This window comes from Chanodichthys erythropterus, chromosome 19 (assembly GCF_024489055.1).
Source record: "Chanodichthys erythropterus isolate Z2021 chromosome 19, ASM2448905v1, whole genome shotgun sequence".
NCBI lineage: Eukaryota > Metazoa > Chordata > Actinopteri > Cypriniformes > Xenocyprididae > Chanodichthys > Chanodichthys erythropterus.
This window is the reverse complement of record NC_090239.1, coordinates 11,236,907-11,261,556: the sequence shown is the minus strand read 5'-3', so window position 1 is coordinate 11,261,556 and position 24,650 is coordinate 11,236,907.

Here is a 24,650-nt window from a genome sequence, read left to right as displayed (position 1 = left end):
TATAGCTATACACAGTGGGGTCCAAATGTCTGTTTTTATTATTATTATTATTTAATACAGCATATTTCATTACAAAATAAATGATCAGCTTTACAATTTGGGTGAAAAGTTGAATTGAAATAATGGAAATGAATTTCAGAATGTCATAGTATTTTGTTTGTCCCTCTTTTGCTTTAATGACAGCAGCACTCAAGCTGTATGAACTCCACTAGTTTGTGTAAAACCTGATTATCGTGATCCAATATGATTTGAGAATGATCCAAAGAGCAACTTTTGCTTTAATGGAAGAACAAGTCAAATCTTGCCAAGATCACACAAAACACACACACAGGGTTGTTTTTGTGAATTGTGGGGGCATTCCATAGGCATAATGTTTTTTATACTGTACAAACCGTATTTTCTATCGCCCATACACCAACCCTACACCTACACCTACCCATCACAGGAAACTGTGCACATTTTTACTTTCTCAAACAAACTCATTCTGTATGATTTATAAGCCTTTTGAAAAATGGGGACATGGGGTAATGTCCTCATAAGTCACTCTCTCCTTGTAATACCTATGTCATACCCATTTCATTATAAACATTTGTGTCCTGATATGTCACAAAACAAACACACACACACACACACACACACACACACAGGTTTGTTTTGCTATCTTTGTGAGGACATTCCATAGACGTAATGTTTTTTTTTTTTACTCTACAAACTGTACATTCTATCCCCCTACACTACCCCTAAACATTTTTAATAAAACATTGTTTAGTATGTTTTTAAAGCTATTTTAAATATGAGGACTCATGAAAAATTTCAAATTTGGAACAAAAATTGGTTAGACATATGGTTTATATATATATATATATATATATATAAATACACACATATATATATATATATATATATATATATATATATATATATATATATATATATATATATATATATATATATATAAAAACCATATGTCTAACCAATTTTTGTTCCAAATTTGAAGTTGACATCACAAAAATGTCACAGGATGATTTTTAAGTGTTTCAGCTTTTGAATGATGCCTAATTTATGATGATAAAAATATGTGATGGGGGAAAAGGCAATAAAAAAGTATGCCAAGCGTCCCGCTATCGGGACACTGACAGTTAACAGGGTAAGAGCCGTGTATATAGTAGTTTTACGTTCAACATATTCATAGACATGCATAACATCTGTTTTAACTGAAATAAATAATGAGCCAGTTTTGTCAAAGCACAGAATTTGCATTATGTAGCTCTGTTATATTTGTGAGTTCTCTGTGTCCACCTGTGACACAGTAAGAGTTGCTGTGATGGGAGGTGATGGGTACCTGAGTGCCAGCCTGTCATCCTGAGCTGTGTGTGATTCAAACAAAAGTATATCTTTAGTGTCTCCTAATCATCAGGGACAAGAGGAAACTCCTTTTGACAAATATGCCCTGTCACATCTTTTCCCCTAACAGAAGTGCAGCCTCCATTCAGGAGTTTGATGTAGATGCTGGTAATACTGCGTGCAAAGTGCCCTCTGGATGAAAGCATATTAGTGATGCTTACAAGGTACTTCACTTACAATGCTTTAGGGATATTTTTCTGATGCATGTCCATGAACTAATTTAAAAATGAATCTGTGAATTAATTTAAAATGATAATAAGGCTCATTTAGAAATCTGTGAATTCACAGCTATCAAAAGGAAGCCTGCAGGAAGATTTCATTGAAATAAAAAGCCCTGGAGGTTGCAAAGACAAGTTGAGAAATGACAAGTGGCATACGGCAAATCTTCAGGGCCCCCGTGAACCATGAGGTGAGGCCCACAAATAATGTCGTCACACACAAGCATTTGTATCAGGTGTTTGTAATTTAGTTCTCTCTCGGGTATACTTTATATGTATGTGTGCATGTATGTATGTGTGTATATATATATATATAAATAAATATATACAGGGCCTAAAACTAACTTTTTGCCACACCTGCCAATGGCCGGTGACTTAAAGGATTAGTTAACCCTCTGGAGTCTGAGGCTGATTTGGGGCCTGGAGAAGTTTTGACATGCCCTGACATTTGTGCTTTTTTCAGTTGTTCATAAACATATTAATGGAAAAAGTGTCATTACACTGTATTCAGCACAAACTAGGCTACAATAATATGTGAGGAACATGTATGTACATGTTTGTGTTTTTGAAGGAATAACGTTTATGCGTAGTTATTGAAAAAACAAACAACAAGTCACTGAAATAAGGCCAAAAAATATTATATATGTGTTCACAAGACTTCTGGGTATTGGAGATTGTAGACTAGAGTTTTTGCTTCAAAATCATGTAAAAATTATCCTGCCTTCTCGTTCATATGAAACAATATATTGATTTAGTTTTTGTAAGACACTTTTTGTCAAGAAACACAGTATGCGTGGAGGTGTGAATCATCATGAATAATGGATAATTCACACCTGAGAAGACAAAAGAACCTCTAATGACCTGCATAAATAATGAGCTCTTTCAGACAGGTAGGCTGTGAAAAAATCCTCTGTGATCATGTCTCAAGCTCATCATGGTGTATATCAAACATACAGAAAAAACAGCAATACTGTGAAATATTATTACAATTTAAAATAATGGTATTCTATTATATTCTTTAAAATATAATGTATTTCTGTGGTGCAAAGTGAACAATTATGTTACCTCTGTGGCATTTAATATAGGCTTTTAGCTTAAAAGCATGCACATTTGGAGAAATATTGATGGATTCTCATATGTTTATGTCAATTTTCTATACAGAGGAGTAATATTTATTCAATATTTATTGTCATCACTATGAGCGCTGGATACTGTGTTTTCAATTCATACTTGCAGCCGGAGGGTGCTCTGTGCACATTTAGTCCACAAATGCCTCCTAAAGAAGAAAAGGCCATGTGACAATCCAGGAACTAACCGAACTAACAGAGGCTTCCAAAGATCGCTAACTATGGCTATGCAAAACACTTTTGAAGACAATAAATACACGATTGCGCTGATGTATACATGTATTGCCTCAGGATTTGCTTCTGAATAGCGCTCCCTCCGTGGGCGTGGCCGCATTAGCGGATAATGAGCTGAATCACGGACTTCTGACATGGCTCTCTTTTCATACAGATTACATAAACAGAGAATATTTGTTTTCGATTTGACTTACACGATTTGAAACCTGACATTTCAATGTTTTTTTAGACATAAGACTATTTTTTTTGTCATTAGTATTCTCTAAGTTACAGTTCATTTTCTGAGAACTATCAGATTGGACTTCCTTCAGAGGGAGACGACAGATCACGCATCATGTTAGTTTTCTTTATTTTGCAAAAAACACAACATTTTGTTTTTACTCTGAGTGTACACAAATAAAAGAAAATATTCAACAGATTAAAATGGTGTATAACTCTTAATTGCATGTGCAACATTGACTGAGTATTTTGATTCTCTTTCACACTGGTAAGAAAAAAAACTATGTGGTATCTCCGGCGATATCTCAGACTCCAGAGTGTTAACTTTCAAATTAAAATTTCCTGATAATTTACTCACCCCCATGTCATCTAAGATGTCCATGTCTTTCTTTCTTCAGTCGAAAATAAATTAATGTTTTTGATGAAAACATTCCAGGATTATTCTCCTTATAGTGGACTTCAAGAGACCCCAAATGGTTGAAGGCCAAAATAAAGCAATAAGCCCCAAGAAGCCTTGGTTTACAGTGAATTTATAAAAGCTAAGGGGCGTTGTTAGGCATGACATGGAGCGGAGTTGTATTTATAACTTTTTTTTATAAATAATAAACGACAGCTACTTTTCGTGAAATACACATGGAACCATAGCAACACACAGACACATTGGCACATTAATACTGATGTAATGAGGTTACAGGTGTATGTTTGTAGAGTAAATTACAACGGCTTTAAATGCGGCTCAACCAATCAGAATCGAGGGCCGGAACTATCTGTTTTATAATTACAGTTTCAGTGCAGCTTCAAAGGGCTCTAAACAATACTAGACGAGGAATAAGGGTCTTATCTAGTGAAACAATCAGTCATTTTCTAAAAAAAAATATGTATATGCTATATAAACACAAATGATCGCCTCGCAAGTGCTTCCACCAGACCGCCTTCCGTATTCTTCAAAAAGCTTACGCTGTATGTTCTACACCTTCCCTATTTAAATTACGGTAAAATGGAACTGGCGCCGCGTTCGTTCCATAATTTGAATAAAAGCCTCTGTATTCCAATTTTGATACCACAGCTAAATCTACTTGCCTAAGAAAAGTTAAATATTACAGTCAGTAATAAAAGAGCAAATAATCAAATTACAAGCAATAGCACAAATAAATACAATACAACTAAGATAAAAATGAAAAGAAAAAAAAAAAACAGTGCTTTTCAGGAAGGTTTTTCAGATAGGTCTAACTAGTAGTATTAAGATGCTGTCACTTTAAGACCTAATGCTCTATAGGATACTCATCAAGACGGGCATTTTTTACATTTTTTTTGTGTGAATTTATCCGTTCACGTGCAAGAAAACGTGAAAGAGAGCTAAATTTGCGTGAATCAGAGATGGGGCCTTCTGGGCGCTTCAGATCACACACAGCACGGGAGTAATGAATTGAGTTCTCTTTGGTGTCTTCTTGTGCTTAAATATTTAAATTGGCAAGGCTTAAACTTTCATGGCGATGCAGCACTGGCCCGTTGACTGTCCGTTACATTGTTAAAGTTTGCTCATGTTCATGTTCTCACAACCCTGCATTGTTAGAATTCATAGAAATGTTACCTGCCAGTTGGCGATTGATACCGTTTCAACGCCGGTCCAAATCCAACGCCGATTTTTACAATGCCGCTTGGCGAGTGTTCATTTTAGGCCCTGTATATACTACTGTTAAAAAGTTTGGAGTCGGTAAGATTTTTTAATGTTTTTGAAAGATGGGCTTATGCTCATGAAGGCTGCATTTATTTGTTTAAAAAAAACTGTAAAACAGTAATATTGTGAAATATTATTACAATTTAAAATAACGGTTTTCTATTTTAATATATTTTAAAGTGTTGTGTATTCCTCTAATTTTCACCAGCACGTGACATTCCAGTCTTCAGTGGCACATGATCCTTCTAATTTGCTTATTTTGTGATCAAAACATTTGTTATTATTATTATCATCAATGTTTCAGGATTCTTTGATGAAAAGAACATAATTTATTTGAAATATATATTTTTTTGTAAAAGTGTAAAAGTTTTTACTGTCACGTTTGATTAATTTAATGCATCCTTGCTGAATATATATATAATATATATATATATATATATATATATATATATATATATATATATATGATTTCAATGACCCCAATCAAGTTGAGAGGATTGGTACAGAATATTACTATTTTTTTGTATTTTGCCTTTTTTTTTTTTTTTTTTTTTGTAGTGTTAATGACTCTGTCATCTTGGTCTGGAGGTTACAAAAGCCATTTCTTAAAGTAATGCATGTACTGCTGCATCATGGATGAGCGAATTCGTTTTTATTTTGATCAGGGACTCACTCAAGCTTAAATGGCTCCATGTCTGTCAGTGACAAACCACTTCCAAATGTCCAAACTAGAGAAGCTGGCTACAATTTTATTGTCATAAACACCCACTTGTGTGAAAAGTCAAGATTATGAGAAAACACTTTTACTATGTTGAAATCACAATAAAACAATGCAGAAAAATAATGCTTGGCCTCTTCTAGAATGAAACCATTCGAATGTGGCTTTTGTGCAGAATAAAATCTCTCTAGACATGCAAATTTAATCGTAATATAATTCGGCATTGCTCATAACGCTGTAAGGAGGCCTCTGCATAGTGTCGGAGGCTGCGGGGGTGTCACGTACGCCAGCCGTAATGACCTTTGTTAACCAAACGCACTTTCGACAAGATCATCACCCATTTTTGAACAATTGAAACCTCCATATGAACCTGTAATACTAATGTGTTTAAGAATCCATGAACATTCAGTGTCATTTGTCTTCATATCATGAGGTCTAAAGCATCATACAAGAAATCATGAGGCCGCTGTGGGGAGAAGTGATTCCTTTGCTTATAGGAGCGGATGAGCGATGTGTGAAATGGATTTTTGTGCACTGCTGTGCTCCTTTCACACTCTGGGCTATCATAAGCTCTGCTAATTCAGCTGCATTGCCTCAGCCCACGTTAATTATAGACTCATTGACAACAGCTCTTACTTCGGTGCAATCTACCCACCGCGCCAGCTTATTGAGGGTCGACTGAAATGAGATGGAGTTTTATGAAAGCCCCCAGAAACTGCAGCATTGGCCTAAAGCAATGCTGATGATAATTAGATCCTGTGGCAGAGCTAGAAAATGAAGTTAACGCTTTACTTTAACCCTGTAGTCATGAGACATGCCAAGGATGTCAACTTTCTCTTGTCACAACATCGTAATATGAATGGCTGCTACATGACAGAGCAGCTTGATTCACCATGTGGAATAGTATGACTAGTGACAGGCTTTAGAAATGCTGTTTTACATCACAAGTGGCATGAACATTTAAACAAAGGTAAACTAAGGCACTCTGGAGTTTTACTGTGGGTAGAAAGGACTTCATTATTTCTGTTTTCTATTTCCGTAACAGGCAAATTCTGATGCATAGAATGTTTTATCACCTTTTTCATTTTTAATTTTGAGTTAAAGTGTTAATATTTGCACTTATTTTAAGTTATTGATAGGTTTGTTTTACATAAACAACATGAGCAAAATTTTTTCTTCCTTAAAATATTTTAAATTTGTACTTTTGAAAAGGATTAGAATCATGGACTCACAAGAGATCACATAACCTGCAAAATATTGCTCATTTTGTCTTTGTAGGGCCCCTGTTATTAGATACTTTCACTTGTGGATAAAAAAAATAATCATGACTGGCTGTGAAAAATAACTAATAACTAACTGTATATACTGTTCAAAACTTTGGGGTCATGACTAAGTTTGCGATTCAGTAAGATTCACCAATGCTGCATTTATTTGATCAAAAATACATCAAAAATCAATTTCAATTTCAAACTTTCAATTTTTAGGTTTCTTGGGTGAATAGACAAAAACAGCATTTATTTTCTTTTGAAACAATGTAAAAGACTTTGCTGTTTTAATGCAGTTTAATGCATCCTTTCTGAATAAAAGTATTATTTTCATTAAAAAATCTTACTGACCCCAATCTTTTGAAGCACTTAGCATAAATTTGCAATTGCAAGAAATAAAGGGGCATTGTGAGATATAAAGTCAAATTGTTTGATGCAAAAAAGTGGCGGTTATAAATATGCAGTTACATTGTGATATGTAAAAGGAGCAAATATGTGAAAAAAGTCACAAATATGAGGAAATACAGTCTAAAAGAAATAAACAAACTTTCATCTTTTTGAAAATAAACTCATGTATATTCTTTGGTCTAGTAGAGAAGTAAGCAAGCCATTTCATTCACTCACAAGTCTGTCAGTTGTCCAAAAGCAGAACATAAGCTGTATGTTTTCTTTGGCTGTGAGAATCACATCAAAACACTGGGGAGTGTGAGTGAAATGTAGCAGTCTGATACAATATAAAGTATCAATCATTTCATGTCGGCCTTTGGGATCAAAGTAAAGGTGTCCAATATTTGAGAGGCAATGTATTACACTTATCTTTTGGCATATTGATTCTTAGCTGGAAAGCCAAACTCATGTTTCCTGAGGTGTGCTTTGCTTCAGTCACATTTGTCTTCATCCATGTCAGGGGCTGACCAAATGAGAACATAGCAAGCAAACATATCTGCCAGATTTCTTTTCTTGCTAAAGAAATGTGCCTTACTTTTCAAAAGTCTGTGAGGATATTTTTAAAGATCAAAATGAGGAATAAACAGGCATGCTATGGAGCTGCTATGGCCTCAAAATCACTTGGGCAAGTTAACAGGAGAAGTTGTTTCGTTGTTTATAGCCTTAAGTTCCTTAATCTTGCTTTGGTGGGCACTAGTGAATGTCCACAGAGAAGTTCCAATCTGCTGTTTTAAAGTCTTTTCTTCCAAGGATGAGTTGATCCAACAGCTCTGTGATTAAAGTCCTTGGTGTGTCCGTCATGGTTGATGAGCAGCCTCTGGCTTATGAAGGACCATCCAGTGAGGTCTCTCTTTAATTAACTCAATGACCAAGACCAGCGGAGCAGTTATCCTCATCAGAATCCTTAATAAAATAACAGAGGAATGACAAAACAGCTGCATAGATAATTATGTTTTGACAATCAGCCCACATAGGGGTTATAAGACCAGAAGGGTCCTTCTGTAATAATAGAGATATTTGGTCAGAATTCTGAGATGTTTTGTCTTTCCTTCTCTTTCTGAAATTGGAAGATAGTGGTAAAGTGTCCCTTTGTGGATGTTCTCTTTTTTTAGCAAATAGCTTGATGTCTGAGGATGCTACACTTTCTCCCCGGATTTAAGATTGAGCTTGTCTAACCCTAGTGATGTGCTTTTTTGCCTGGTGGTAATCTTTAAAGATTTATAACTTCAAAACAAAGCTGTTGTCTTTTTGGAGATACATCTATATAATGCATCTGCAGCATACACTCTAAAAAAATCTGTAAAAATAGGGCAGAATGTACTGTATTAATTTGACAGAATTTTCCATATTTATTTTTTTACAGGTGTTTTACCTGTATTTTTTTTTTAACTTAATTCCATTGTGTTTTAGGGTTAATGGAAATGTCCATAAAATTACTGGATAATGTCCTAGTAATTTTCTGTCACGTTCACACTTTCAGTCCAAATCTGATTATTTGTGAATCCAATTGTAATCTGATCTAAATTCTTGACTGTGTATCTCAATTGTTCAGATCAAATTTGTGTTTTCCTGTGGCACTTTTTTGTTTTCCGGAAAATCTGCATTGGTTTCTATGGCAATGACGTTGTGTTGGTAGGCATATGCCAAAAACAACAACAACCGTGACATTGAGGGGTTTTCAATACAGATTTTGTCTTATTTACAGCATGACAGTGTGTAGCCACTGCTCTGGATTACTACGTCTTCTGAGGCAGCAGCAGAAACATTAGGAGGCTGGTATGCACAATTATTCCGTCACAATTGCCATCACAAAACTCTCCATTATGTTGTAATTTTCTGCAACATAACCACAACATAACCTTGTTTCTGCAGCGACTTTCAGCATGTTTCCTCTAACAACATCTGACATGTTCAGGTTTTACATGGTGTGAGAAAGTAACATAAACCAAGTGAAATCCAATTACAGTGGTCAGACTAAAACGGATTTCCAGAAATGCAATTTGAATATTCCATCCATATACGAATTTAGTTTAAGACGGTTTCGTACAAATCGATTTTAATGTGATTTTTTGCTGTTTACACTTGCTTAATATGATCGGATTCCAATCGAATATGCACAAAAATCGTCTAAACTAGGCTTATGTAACCTGTGGTTACAATCACTGATAAATCTCCACCACTACAGTGGAAAATAGTGAAAACTAATTCAAAATAATAATAAATACTATAATAGTTTATTCTAAAATAACACTGCTCTACACAGGATGTAACATGAGTTAAACATGTGTCCTTCTCTGACAGTGTGGCTATATATTCTCTCTAGCCAGGACAGTATAGCAATGCCATGTACTGTACCTTAGGAACTCTATGTGGGACCACAGAGAGAATTTGAGCAATAAGACAGACTCTGCTTATTTCAAATCCCAGGGTCTTATGATTATCAGCATAAAATGCACTCCATGTCAGCCAGTGGCTTAGGTCGTGATATCGACCAGCACAGTGTGACTTTGATGTGATGCTTAAACTTTTATCTCCTCTGCTTTTTTGGATGAGCTGTTCTATAAGGCTCAATCTCACCTATGTGTGATAGGAGAGGATGAGACATAGAGAGAGGAGTAGTCTGCTCTTTATCCCTCTCTCATCAGTAAGTATCTGTTCTTCAGTGCAGTACTTCACTTTTGTTTTGTGGTGTAAAAACTGGCTTCTTTTTCTAACCCATTCTAGACATGCACGCTCTGTCTGTCTGGCTCTTTCTTATGCCTGACATACACTATTTTTTGGCTGTCTGGACCTCTGCCCAATCAGTTTTCTGTAGCTAGCTTTTTCATTTTTAACATTTTGGTGAAAATGAGCAATGCACTGGACATTTGGTGACCTTAAAATGAGGTCGGCTAAAATCCATGGATCCCAGAATAACATTCCTTGTTTTCACTCTGTCCTGAAAGTGACCCTGCCTGTGAATATACATGCAGTATTAACAGGGCTTGTCATCTAGTAGCCCACAGGGCAAATCCGGGCTGTTAATGATAGTTTTACAGTCCTCTGACTAACGAAATCGACACAATGTCTGATACACTGAGCTCAAATGTACTCTGTGGCCTTCACTTAACATAGTGATTCTGAACTGGTTTTGCTTCAAGACCCAGATTTTATATTGGACATGAATTTGCAACCCAACGTTGCACCAAATTTGTGTATCATACAAAAGTACATTTATAATTTAGTAAAAGAGTACAGCTTATGAAAACCTATAATTTGTTACTCGAGGCTATGAAGTCATGTTTGCTATACAGCCTGATCTTAAAAATGTATTTAAAATAGTTTATATTAAGTATTTTAATTGAGTTTTGTCTTATTGGGGTAACTGCACACCTCACAAGTGCAAGCTAGATAGGGGGAGCTCTCAAGCTCCCATCTGAAACCTGAAATGATAAATGAGGCATTTTACAGCCTTGTGGACTTCACGCATGTGTGCAAAAGAAGGCCACGAGACTGCAGGTCCAGACATCAAATGCGCCATTTGGGACAGTACCTGTATCACTCCACTTAAAGGGATAGTCCACACAAAAATTAAAATTCTGTCAGAATTTACTCACCCTTATGGTGCTCCAAACCTATATGACTTAATTAATTAATTAATTAATTAATTAATTAATTAATTAGGAAAAAATAAATAAATACATGCAAGTTTTGAATGACATGAGGGTGAGTAAGTGATGACCATTTTTGGTGGACTATCCCTTTAATAGCACTCCGCCACAAGAGTACTGTCAGGATGGAAATACAGCTTCAATATAAGATATTAATAATATTTATCAGTAGGCTAGTGATCAAATATCATAAGAATAATGTTGCATCACTGAAAAAAGCTCTATTATGCTGTCTCATTCCTCCATATATTTAGTGTGCATCCCCAACCTGTGGAAGTTGCCTCATTACGCTGTAATGTTACTTTAATTGGTCTTTAATTTGGTTCTGAGGCATAGCCAGCAGACGTGGCCGGCTTGGGGCAGTGCAGCCCTCTCACAGTTTCTCAGGTGGCAGTGTTTATTGCGCCCACCTATTTGCTTTCAATCTGTCAGCAGCAGGGCAGAGCGCAAAAGAGAGGAGCGGCATTTGGCAAGCCATCTTTCACATGACACCCAAACAGTGTGTCCCATCTGCTAGACAGGCGTCCAGGCCGGGACCAGCATTTGGCAGAGTCCTGTCTGATACGCAGCAACCCCCCCACCCCCCTTCTCTTTCTTTCCCCTTTGAGGAATGATTATATTTTCCCATTTTTGGGAGACTTTGGAAAGATGAAGTCATGTGCTTGTTGCATGGCTGAATGAACCTCTGGGTTTTATCTATTTTCAGCTCCACTGAACTCACAGGGTTTGCTTTTCTTTCCAGAGAAGGACACTTTTTAAACAGTGTTAGAGGTTTTAAATGGTATAGTTCAGTGGTTCAGATTTATCTTCTCATTTGGGGAAGAAAAGAAAAGAGCAAACACAAAATTAACCTGAAGCGACAAGAGGACTTCTGTAAAATAAACTTCAAGGTTTAATCTAACCACAAGGGCTGAAGGGGATTCAATTAGTTATCATTTTCGCCTGTCACAATGCTAAACACAGCCATGCCTGGGCCCCCGCAGGCCGGTGGATGGAAACGTCCTAATTGGAGGGTGATTATCAGGTTGTCACCTGTCCTTATTAGAGGTGCGAGAGGCCTGCCTACCAACCGCAGCTTTCCTGACTCACCCACAGTCAGTGGGCCTCTTTGCTTGGAGCAGGTTTATTTTCAACTGTCTGCACCTCAGGCTGCGTTTCACATCTTTCCTTTGAACAACCTCATTTGTGATGTGATGAGGCAGACAGGCATTTTCTATGGGTAGCTTAAGTATTTTTTTTAAGTATATGCCCAAGAGAACCCCAAAAAAGTGACATTTTGGAGGGGTTGAAAAAAACAAGAACAAAGTGCACATTCAAACCGTATTCTTTAGTTTTAAAACAGGTGGCCTTCAGGCCAAGGCCCCTTGGTAGATAGAGAGAAGAAGCAGGGACCCCCTAATACATATTGTATAAAATTAAAGGGTTAGTTCACCCAAAGATGAAATTTCGGTCTTTAAATACTCACCCTGATGTCGTTCCATCCACACCTGTAATTAAGATATTTTTATGAAATCCGCGAGGTTTTTTTATCCTCCATTGAAAGCAAAGAAATGACCACATTCAATGTCCAGAAAAGTAAAAACATTGTTAAAATATTCAGCGTGACTACAGTGGTTCAACCTTAATGTTATGAAGCAACGAGAATACTTTTTGTGCGCAATAATAAAACAAAAATAATGACTTTATTCAACAAATTCGTCTCTCCCCTGTCATTCCGCTACACTATTTCCTTTGCAGGTTCCAGGTTCTACGTCCGAACGGCAGCTCAGTATTGGCCAACGCCTGTTCACGTGAGCAGCGCGAGGCATGCCTGCGATGCTGACACAGGAGCCAGCCAATAATGAGCCAGCGTACGGACGTAAACATGGAAACTTTTCTGGACATTGAATGTAGTAATTTCGTTGCTTTCAATGAAGGATAAAAAACCTCTTGGATTTCATCCAAATATCTTAATTTGTGTTCTGAAGATGAACGAAGATCTTACAGGTATGGAACGACATGAGGGTGAGTAATTAATGACATAATTTTCATTTTTGGGTGAACTTACCCTTTAAGTTTTGTATTCTATAATAACAAGATTGTTATATTATTATTATAAAAATAATACATTAACATAATAATTGTTAGAATGCTTTCACTGTGTATTATATTTTAATACATTTTAATGTGGAAGAAATCTAGATAGACTTTAGCTTTATTTGAAATTACCTTTATATTATTATTTTTGTTTAATAAATATTTTAATTTTCCCCCAGAAATTACTTCTAGGTATAACATTAATTTGCGGACCTGCAGTTCCACTGCAGACCTCCTGCTGAAGATCCCTGTTTTAAATGCTTTATACTTTTACAGATTCCGAGCAGATAACAATTACTTCCTGAACCTGATTTGCTTATTTAATAGTAAACATTTCTACCCATTTTGAACAGTTTTTTTCCAGGCATGCAGCTCTTCTGTTTTATGCGATTTTACCTAACATCTTCCTTTAAACTCTCCAGGGCTTTCTCTCTCTCTCTCTCTCTCTCCCTCTCTCTCTCCTCAGTCTCATTCTGCTCTGCCCATCTCCTCCTTCATTTCCATTTCCTTTAAATAGGACATTCTCTTTGGCCTTTTCTTCCTTTTTCATAATCAAATACTCTCTCTATCCCTCTTTTTTACGCCCCTTTACAGGGAGAAACTGAAAATCTCAATCATGGCGGATGAGACCAGTGCCTGGCTCTCATTTCTAAATGTACCACTTTCACCGTAACATATTTTTCTCCAATTAGACTTCTTAGTTCTAACAAACAAAGCGGATATCTATGGTAATATTCAGCATGGGTGGTTGAGTGGCCTATCTATCTATCTATCTATCTATCTATCTATCTATCTATCTATCTATCTATCTATCTATCTATCTATCTATCTATCTATCTATCTATCTATCTATCTATCTATCTATCTGTCTGTCTGTCTGTCTGTCTGTCTGTCTGTCTGTCTGTCTGTCTGTCTGTCTGTCTGTCTGTCTGTCTGTCTGTCTGTCTGTCTGTCTGTCTGTCTGTCTGTCTGTCTGTCTGTCTATTCAAAGGGTACAAACACTGTCATTTAACTGTGCATTAATATTTGACATATAGAAAATGCATCACAAAGCACTAAAGAGAGCCTGTGCACAAGTTTAAATGAGTTTTAATAACCTTCATCCTGGTGAAGATTTGCACCTGCCCATCCATTACAGTCTGTTCCCTGTTCACTGATCTGATCCGAAGGGACTCTAGGCAAAACAGTCCTGAGCTACTCATAAAATATGAATGTCTGGTACTATGTGAAAACCACTAAATCAAAACATCAACCTGTCTAATAAATGAAATTAGAAATATAGGATAGACTTTATTCTGTATAACATCCCCTCTCACTAGTCCAAATTGATAGTAATGTCCCTGATATCACAGACGTGAGCTTTATCATAGATTGCATATCATGACCTTGAAAGCTATGTTGCATTCATTGTCTTCTGTATATTCTGCATTTATGCACTGCTCAAAAGGAGCTCTGTCTTATGCATATCTGTAAAAATGGCTAAATTTGCACCTGTGGCTGTTCTGTAAGTGGCCCTATCGGACATGAAAAACAGGATATGTAGTTTGGGTTTTGATGTAACTTACCAGCACACTTCTTCATAAGCTCTTTAATTCAGTTTGCTATCAGGTTCCCCGTGGACTGCTCATCTGTTTTAATGACACATCATAAAATGTCCAAAGAACAAAGTTGTGTGAATTAGGGGATGTGTTTTTGGACTGTCTCCCCCTTGGGCTCCCATCTGGTGAATCTCCGGAGTGAGTTGTTCAATGTGGTAGAGCAGAATTAACTGAGAGTCTTTAGATGGATAGGGGGAATCGTGGGGGGTCGGACAGCTCACAGCACTGTGGAGCTTTTGCCACTCGTGTTCTGAATACAGAGTGCCACTTGACTTGATGATGATATTAAATGACAGGGATGGCATGTGAGTGATGGAGACAGATACAGTGAGTGGGTATCAATGAGTTTCTTGGGGAAAATTAAGCTTTATGGGTTGTTGATGAATTTGAGTTCCTTATTTAAATAATTTGTGCTAGTTGGCTGCTCATATGCTTCACATTATGTTGACAATTAAAAGGACAGTCCATTCAAAAATGAAAATGTGAACATTATTTACTCAACCTCATGTTGTTCCATATGACGAGAGTGAATGAGGACAAATGCTGCAACCTCTCAAATGACAAAAAGTATTAAAGTATCAAAATAAAAAAAAATATTATTATTATTATTATGGTGATTTTCATAAGAAGAAATGTGTCCTGAGCAGCAAATCAGCATATTAGAATGATTTCTGAAGGATTATGTGACACTGAAGTCTGGAGTAATAATTCAGCTTTTGCATCACAGGAATAAATTACATTAAAAATTATATTGAACTGAAAATAGTTATTTTAAATTGTAATAAAATTTTTGAATATTTACTGACCCCAAACTTTTGATTGGTAGTATATATATATATATACACTACCATTCAAAAGTTTGGGGTCAGTAAATATTCATCCTGGTGAATATATATATATATATATATATATATATATATATATATATTTGTGGCGACCAGGGCGGGCGAGAGCCGTGAGGGACTCAAGGCCGGTGCGCCTCCCAGGTGAAGCTCATTAACACTCGCGCCACCGGCCTCTCGCCGTTCCCTCACGGCTCTCGCCCGCCCTGGTCGCCACAATATATATATATATATATATATATATATATATAATATATAATTTTTTACTTATATCTTACTTGGGTATATTCTAATGTCCATGTTCTTGTACACTTCACATAAAAGCACAACCCAGTTGCATATGCTGCTCAAAACATCAACCATTGTGACACGTGATGCATTTGAACTTGTCACCGAATGACAAGGCTGTTCAGAGATTCATTGATTTCTCATGTCCCACATATGACAGGCCTTCTTTTCTCTCATTGGTACACTAGGCACATGGCTGATGTCACACTCATTGATCTGTGCAGTCTCAATCACATCACTGACAGAGACAGCAGGTCTATTTTTTGCCTGTGCTTTAGGGACTCATACTGTCTGCATACGCTGGCACTTCATATGTCAAAACCGCCTGGATGATCTCAGCTCAGTGGACAAAACCTTCTGAGATGGGCAGTCTTATGCATCTGCCTTACAATAGACTCTATTTTAAATCGATAGTTCACCAAAAAAACAAACAAAAAAACAACTTCTTGCATCATATCATTTCAAATGTCTTACAAGTTTAGTCTGAGCTACTATGCAATGAAAATAAAAGGGGGCCAAGTGCTATAAAGCTTTAAAAAAAAAACCACTATAAATGCTGAATAAAAGTAGTCCATCCAAGTTTGTTGGTCATTGTGCAAATGATGGAAAAAATGAGGGACAGTCATATTTTTGAAATATTTATATAAATCGATTTTAATCAATATTTAAATGGCTTATATTTATCTATTTAATAGAAAATACCATTTACTATATCAAAATTTCATGTTTAATTATGTGTTACTTTGCATTTCTTGGTAGTTATTTGTGAAATTTACTAGCAATTTCCGAGTGAAAATTGTACAAAGTAAATCCTACAACAAATATTTTTTTGTATGAAAGTATGAAAGCCTTGTGTGAGGAAACTTTCACTGAATGGAAAAGAGACAATAAATATAACCCTTTTTGTGTTCCATGGAGGATGGAAAGTCCTGGGATTTGAAGGACATGGCTGAGTATATCACTTGTGAGTGAACCATTCCTTTAAGATCATTTCGCCTCAGAGGGGCATTCGTTCACAGCAGAGTTACATCTACACTGATGTGGCATCATTTACTTTAATCTCTTTCACTGCAGTCTCCTTCAGGTTAGACTAGAGGTTAGCAGTCTAGTGGACTCTTAGTCCTTGTCCGTCTCTGTCATTCACAGTGCTTCCACTGTCTTGTTCTCTGTCCTCTCATGTCAAATTCGAAAATTGATTGCCGTCTGATGTTTTCACATTTAATTAGTTTCTGTGTGACACTACCATGTCCACTACACGTTGCCCTCCGCACGACGATGGCAAAGGAGAGAAGCAGAGCTGCCGCAGGACGGGCACCTCAAATTCTTTATAAATATTATAATAGTCCCCTGCATCTACAGTCTGCTGTCTGTCTGTCAGGTGACACAGTCATTTCAGCCTATTTAGACAGTCTGTGTGTGACTGGCATAGCAGTTCAGAAGTCCAGCATGAACACCACAGTTCATTTCCACCCTCTGAGTAACTAGGTTATACAGGGGTGTTCAGGTGCTAAAACTAATTTTGCCTTTCATCCTGAAATGGTGAATGTTTGTGGTGTACCTCAACATCCCAATTTTTGTAGTTCATTTTGGCTCAGTGGAGCTGGATTCATTAAAATAACTAGGTTTTATGTCTTGGGGTTCTTGGAAACGTTTTATTCTTTTATAAATTTTTCATGCACATTGTTTATTTTGAGCTAATTTTGTCTTTTATGTATAGATTTTAATGTTTTACCCTTGTCCCAGACCCAGACTTTCAGTCTTAAAATATGTAAATTCAAATATATTCATTATTTAAGAATATTAAAAAATACTACATTGTTTATTATTGCAAATATATTTTAAAATGTATATTTTTAAACATTGTTAATTTAAGCAAAGACTAAATTAACCTTTGCAGAGTGAATTTTTTTTTAGAAATTATGTGTTAGCAAATTTGCCAATAATAACGTTTTTTTAAATGTTAGTGTACATGGTTATCAAGGAGACAACAATGATAGTGAGGAGCTTGAGATGAAACACAATATGTGAATTGTGAATAAAACAGAGGAAGAAAAATCAATGTAACTCAGTTTTTTATTATGTGTTATTTTCATTGAAGCTGTCATTTTGTTAAAATTGAACAAAAATGTGCAAAAGCTAAGAAATTAGTTAGGGAGTAGTAAGTTAGTAAGATAGAGGTGCCAGACATTTCCAAAATTGTTACATTTTGTTTAAATGTCATTTCAACTAAACACTTAAAAATACAAAAAAAGAATGACAGAAATTTCCTGTGATGTTTGTAAAGCACAGTTGAACAAATTAAACCAGATAGCGAGAGTGTGAAAAAAGTATTTTAAGTGAGTTTAAGTGAGTCCACAAGGCCAAAAGAGCCCATGGATGAAGAAACACCCTGCTATTGTTCTTAATGGTCACCATTTCAATCTCAGCATTTCTGCCCTTTTGACAGAACAGATCTAATACATGTATTGTTACACCATTAGCACTCACTATGTGGCTATCTCCCTTGGCGGCTGGGAAAGGCTCGGTATGATTTGTATTGATGTTCAAAGACACTGAGTAAAGCAAGCTCCTTTTAAAAAGATAGATGGCAGAGGGCAAAGCCAAAAATGCAAAATGAGCTCAGTCAGAATCCAGCCTTCCTTTGACGAGCTCAACAAAACTGAAAGAAAAAAAAATACTATTTTAGTTGCTGAAGGCTTAGAACGTGTCATTTCACCCACCATAGCTCGGGTAAAACACTAATTTATCGCAGTCTAATCTTTTGTCTGTCAGGCTAAGAGGTTTTCACATAAAAAAACTGATGCTTTGCATTACATTGCATTAATTGAAAGCCCACACTAATCCTCCGTTCTCAGCTACAAGTTTAAGTAATAAATCTATTCTGTTCATAATGTAATGGCTCATTATTTTTGCAAGTAACTGAATAAATGAATATCAAGCAAGACGCTCTTGGTCCTCCAGCACAATTAGGCATAATACGCTATCCATTTACAAGAGAACGATTGACTTCTCCTTAGTTAATTCTTAGTGGCTATTTACTAAACTGCTATCAGTCATGCTGCACTGTATTAGTCTACAAAGTGCATAAAGCTGTCAGAAATAACTGATTACATGCAGGTGTCATCAATTTAAAATTATCTTTCCCAATTAGACAGTTAAGACACAGAAGGGTTATTGTTGTTATAGGCTAAACCCTGCTTTTAACCCCAGGTAGAGAAATTTGCATGTAATTTAAAAGCGGGTGTAACAATGTTAAAGTCTCAGGGAAGAAGGAGGCGGGAACCGGCGAACGTTAAACTTTTAATGACACAATAGACAAACAACAAAATGAAAGTTAAGTGGCAGCCCCTCATGGACTACTGCCACATAAACTAAACAAAACAAAAACATAAAGCCCAGACCTTGTCCTTTCTCATCTTTCACTGTAGTCACTCCTCCTTTTAACCTTCCGGAGCTTATCCGTGGGACTCGAGACCAGTGCGGTGTGCAGGTGATGCTCATTGACACTCACAGCATCGGCCTCGCTCCGTTCTCACGGCTCTCGGCCCCGCCCTGCTTGCCACAGTGGGGTTATGCTGCATTCCAGACGAAGGTGGATGTGGGAATATCCCAAATGAAATGTCCCACTTTAGACCTCAGTCAGTTCCAGGCAATCAGACGTAACATTCACATGTTGACGGCACATGATGTCGCCACTACACAATGAGAGCATATCGTGTTTTTGTGTCAATTATGGCAGCTGACAAAAAAGCAAAATCAAAGGTATCATTTTTTTTTACATTTATGCTCAATGGAAGCAGGACTTGCTGACATATTGGAAGTGATGTTAAATGATGTGTCTCGCTGAGTTGATCGATGTACCCCAGGTCGAATGGTGTTCCAGATGTTAGTTCCAAGAACGAGGTTGGAAAAATTCTGAGCTGTCTGGAATGCAGCATTAACACTGCTTTATGAAACCCCAACACTATCTCACGACCAATTTGTACATATTTTATGAGGTTATTTTATGACCTCACTTGTACAAATTCATACGATTTGTCTAAACCCCAGTGACAGGTAGGTTTAGGGGCGTGGTTAGGGGTAGGTCATTCGTACGAATTCATACGAATTTGGCAACTTGTAAAATACGCATGATTTAGCAAAAAAATTACAAATTTCTACAAGTGAGGATGTTCTAACTGGGGCTGTTCACATTCTCAGACTCGGAATTATGCGTTTCCATGTCAACAGTATCAACACTGAAATAAATCTGCAGCAGTCAGGTACAAGCTCTCTAAAGGCCAATTCACACCGCCCCGTCGACGGCCAACAAACACCAACAAACGCCAACGAACAAGTTGGCCGTTGGATTTAGAATTCTATGAGAAAAAACTGTCATGTTCACACCGCCCCAACAAACACCGACCAACGAGTGACGTCTGACTGGGAAAATTCCACAATTACACAAGTAACCATGTTAACAATATGTCAGGTTAGTTTACTATATTAATAATATAATATCATATATATTTTCATTGTATTAAAGTATTGAGGCAAAACAAAAATACTAACCTGAAATCCGAAGTGCTGTAGCCATCGATCTGATCATAACCTATTGCGCTGTGGTTGGTATACCGGTTTTTAAACTTTTTTTAGCGCGACCCTTTTTATTAACGAAACCCATAAGCATATACAACCATGTAGCTAAACAAGTCAAAACAAATTATTAAAAAACGAAACTGAAGGTAAACCTGCGTTGCTCTCATGGTGGTTATAACGTTACCTCTCTCTTTCGGTGAAGTGGAGCAGCTGCTCTTGCTGAATGGCACGGATTGCACTATAGACTATTGTACCTTTTGTATATATATATATATATATATATATATATATATAAATTTTAACTGTATTTTATTTTTTATAACGAACAAGCTGCGATGTCACGTTTCCAGTGCTTTGTTGTGTGTGCGTTAGGTGCGGGCGCGATCAAATAGCTGTCTTTGCAGGGGACTTCCCTCATCGTCATGGCAACGGTTCGTTAACAGGTCAGACTACGTCAGAGTTGGTTGCATAGACAGTAAAAGAAATGGACACAGCGACCAGTGCCCAAGGATGTCGACCGGAAGTTGAAGTCGGCCGCGTGCTGCCATCTTGTAGCAGAACTTCACTTGCGTTAGCATCCCCATTGACTCCCATTCATTTTGCCGTCACTTTGACAGTGAATAACTTTAAATCTGAGGCGTTTAAAGATTCCATTTGTCCATTATTTATTTCCAAAGATACACGACAATGTATAAAGGGCTCCATTACCTTCATTATGGCCCCGTAGAAACAGTTTTTGTAAAAATAAGCTAACGATTGCGTCATAACCACTCGACTCTCTGTCGCATAGTAGAGAAATTACCGGACAGACAGGAGGAGAAGCTCGCAGACAATCGGGGAGATTATCTTAATATGGCGTACTGGCGTTACATTTTAAAATACTATACAAAATAATTAATCAGAATACTTACTCCTGCTCACACCAAACCAACAAACTCCAACAAACGAGTTTGTTGGCGTTTGTTGGCCGTCGTCAGGGTGGTGTGAATTGGCCTTAAGTTGTTTACGTTCGTTATTATTGTAATGTTATGTGCTTTGAGACATGAGGTGGTTTAATGCAGAAACTTTGCCGAGAGCAGCTCTGTGTGAGTGCGTTCAGTGTTTTGGAGGAGGTGTGGCTTTGGACGCCGATATGCAGGGAGGGTGGGATCATATGCTTTCAATGCTAGCAGGCTAATGTTAGCATTTCCCAGATCACATACTGCACCTTTAAATGTTTCACTAAGTGTGCATGGCTGCGCAGTTTCCTGATATGCATAATTCATTTAAGCACATTTAGCACATAAACAACAGTAGCAGTGGGCGTAATTTCCCTCAACATTCTCACTCTTCATTTCCCTTGCCTTGTAAGTTGTAACTCTGGTCCAGTCTCTCCTGACCACCTTTCTCTATTTGGGGACAGTATTTCTGATTGGGCCCAGATATACATTACCCAGGTCCTCTTTGGGAATGCCTCCTTGCCACAAATGCAATCTAATATTGTGTTGGGGGTGCTGCAATTTTCCCTGGGATATATATCCGTATGGCAGGAGCGAATGGATCTTAAGCTGCACAGTCTATTACATAGTGTATTAGGCCTGGCAAGAGCTCAGGCCATCAGAGCCTTGTGCACTTTATCACGATAATGAAAAATCTGCTGAGAGGCTTTGGACCGCACCTTGTTTTTTGCACATCACCTGAATTTCCCAGAATGGGATAGCACATGGTCCATCCTGGACAGCCTGCATGCAGAGCCAGGTGCATGAATGTGCTGTAAAACAATCTGTTATCACTAGGTTTTGATTTGTAACATTGAACTTGATTAGAAATGTCCTGGAAATCACATTTCAGATGTTTTTGTATCAGTTAAATTTTATTCTAGTCTTTTCTATTCATATTAATATTAACAACAACATCAAATTATTATTAATAATAATAAGTTGATGATGATAATAATAACAACACTTTACAATAAAGTTGTATTAGTTGACGTTTGTTAATGCATAAACTAACATGAGCTGAATGAGCAATACATTTGGTACAGTATTTATTAATCTTAGTTAATGTTAATAAAAATATGACTGTTCATTGTAAGGTCATGTTAGCTCATGTCCATTAAATAATATGTCCATTAAATACAGACACATCCTTTTATTTTAATAATGTAAATGTTGACATGAGAGTTATCTATGATTAATAAACGCTTAAGAAGTATTTTTTCATTGATAGGTACTAATATTAACAAATGGAACCTTATTGTAAAATGTTACCACAAGACATATTATTTTTATTATTATTTTGATGTTGTTAATAATATTAGTATATGATTGCTAATGTCTTATATTTTATAGTATGCCTTATCAAAGTTAGGCTTAAGTAAATCAATGCATTTGTTGAATGAAGCCTCCATTTCTCTTTGCAAAAACAGAGATAACATCTGTATCAGTAAACCAACACTTGTTGAGCTTGCTGAGATTTTGCAGCTCATGTTCCTTCCAAACTACTTGCAAGTATTTGCTTCAGGAGAATAAAGATTCCATTAATGCGCACATTTTTAAAAACTTGGGAGACAAGTGTTAATAGCCCTATGTGCATTTTAAGAGCGCTAAAACGAATTTAAACATTATTAAATGGACCTGCCTCAGGCTGTCAGTGTGCACACTTATATTCAGGACTGGGCTGCAGAGTCAAGCTGTTCTTGCATTTAAGATACAGTAGAAAACAGTGCTCTAATGATTATGAAACATAAAACAAGTTATTTTATTAAAATATCCAGAGCAAGGGAATATTTAATTGCTTGCTCTTTATATTACTATGATACATGTGTTCATGTAGCTCAACCAGAGTATGGATTTGATTTTCAGGGAATGCATGATCTGATAAAATGTATAGATAAAGTTTCTTTATTTTTAGATAAAATGCATAAATATACATTAGGATGTAACATTTTGCTAGTCACACTTTAGGTAATTACTGTAGAATCTACACTAAATTGTAATCCCTGTGCATGTATAAATGTTCCCGAATTTTGCTTTACCAACTCCAAACAATCACTGACACACATTTGTATTGTGTGAGCCTACTTTAATCCACCTATCCCTACATGCATTTCTGTCAGTGATCAGGTGGAATTTTTTTCTCTCATGACCTGGGATAGTTCATCTACATTTAGTTCCACAGGGTTTTACAGCGCCGGAAAATGGGTCAGATTTGTGGAGCATGACTGGATCAAAATTGTTCCTGGACTCTATATTATCATTTATGACTATGCTGCAGGCAAACAGTGCAGGTTGGGCTGTCTCTGTGGCCATATACCTAATTATTCAGTCCATTCAGGAAAACAGTGAACTTATGTGTCATTAAGGCACTGAGAGGGCCAGACTTCTGTGCATTTGCTAGTCCACCTGGACTTAAAAATGTGGATATTTTATTGGCAAGAAAGTATCATCCTGAAATGGCCTTTTTTATTTCAGACAGTGTTGTATTGTTGCAGTGCAAAAAGTGATTTAGTTAGAAAGAATTACACAGAATTCATTTCATGTCTATAATTGCTCTTTTTAAAAATTAAATGAGAAGAAGAACAGTTGTGGAATCACAAAATAAATCAAATTCATTGATAACATCATAATTAATGTAACTATTGTAAAAAGCCTTAGACTGAAGCACACTGACTCATACAGAAACACAAACAATGGCACAATGACGAGAGTAATGTAACAGTTCTTAAACCCAATAGATGACTCACTACATTCACAGAGTTGAATTGTCTGTTTGCACAGACTGATTTTATAAAACTGAAGAAGAGAAATGGGACATTACAAGAGTGAGAAAGTGATTAATTGAGCAGATATGAAAAAGTAACAAAGTCAAATAGTGAATGAAATTGGCTGAGTGAGAAAGAGGGAGCAAGGGACTGAAAAACGGCTGCTCTGTGTGTATTTTCTGTTTTCCTACACCTCGCCTTTCCATCTCTCAGCTGAGCTCTAATCAAAGGAAGTGTATCAATAGCCGGCCAAGATAAATGGAAGCCTCTGTAGTCCACGTCAACACAAAGAGCAAGTGAATGGGTAATAATTAAAACAGAAACATACAGTAGATCAAGCCAACTTGAAACACACGGACTGGTGCTGCAGGACAAATGTTTTCATTAACCTTACAGAAATACCATATTAACCCTGATGTACTGATGATGAAACCCGATTTGCACCATCCAAAATAAGTTGACTTATACTGGGTTTCTTAGTACCTGAGGGGCCGTTTACAATGACCGTTCGGTTTCACAAATAAGCCTTAAAGGTGCCCAAGAATGCTTTTTCACAAGATGTAAGG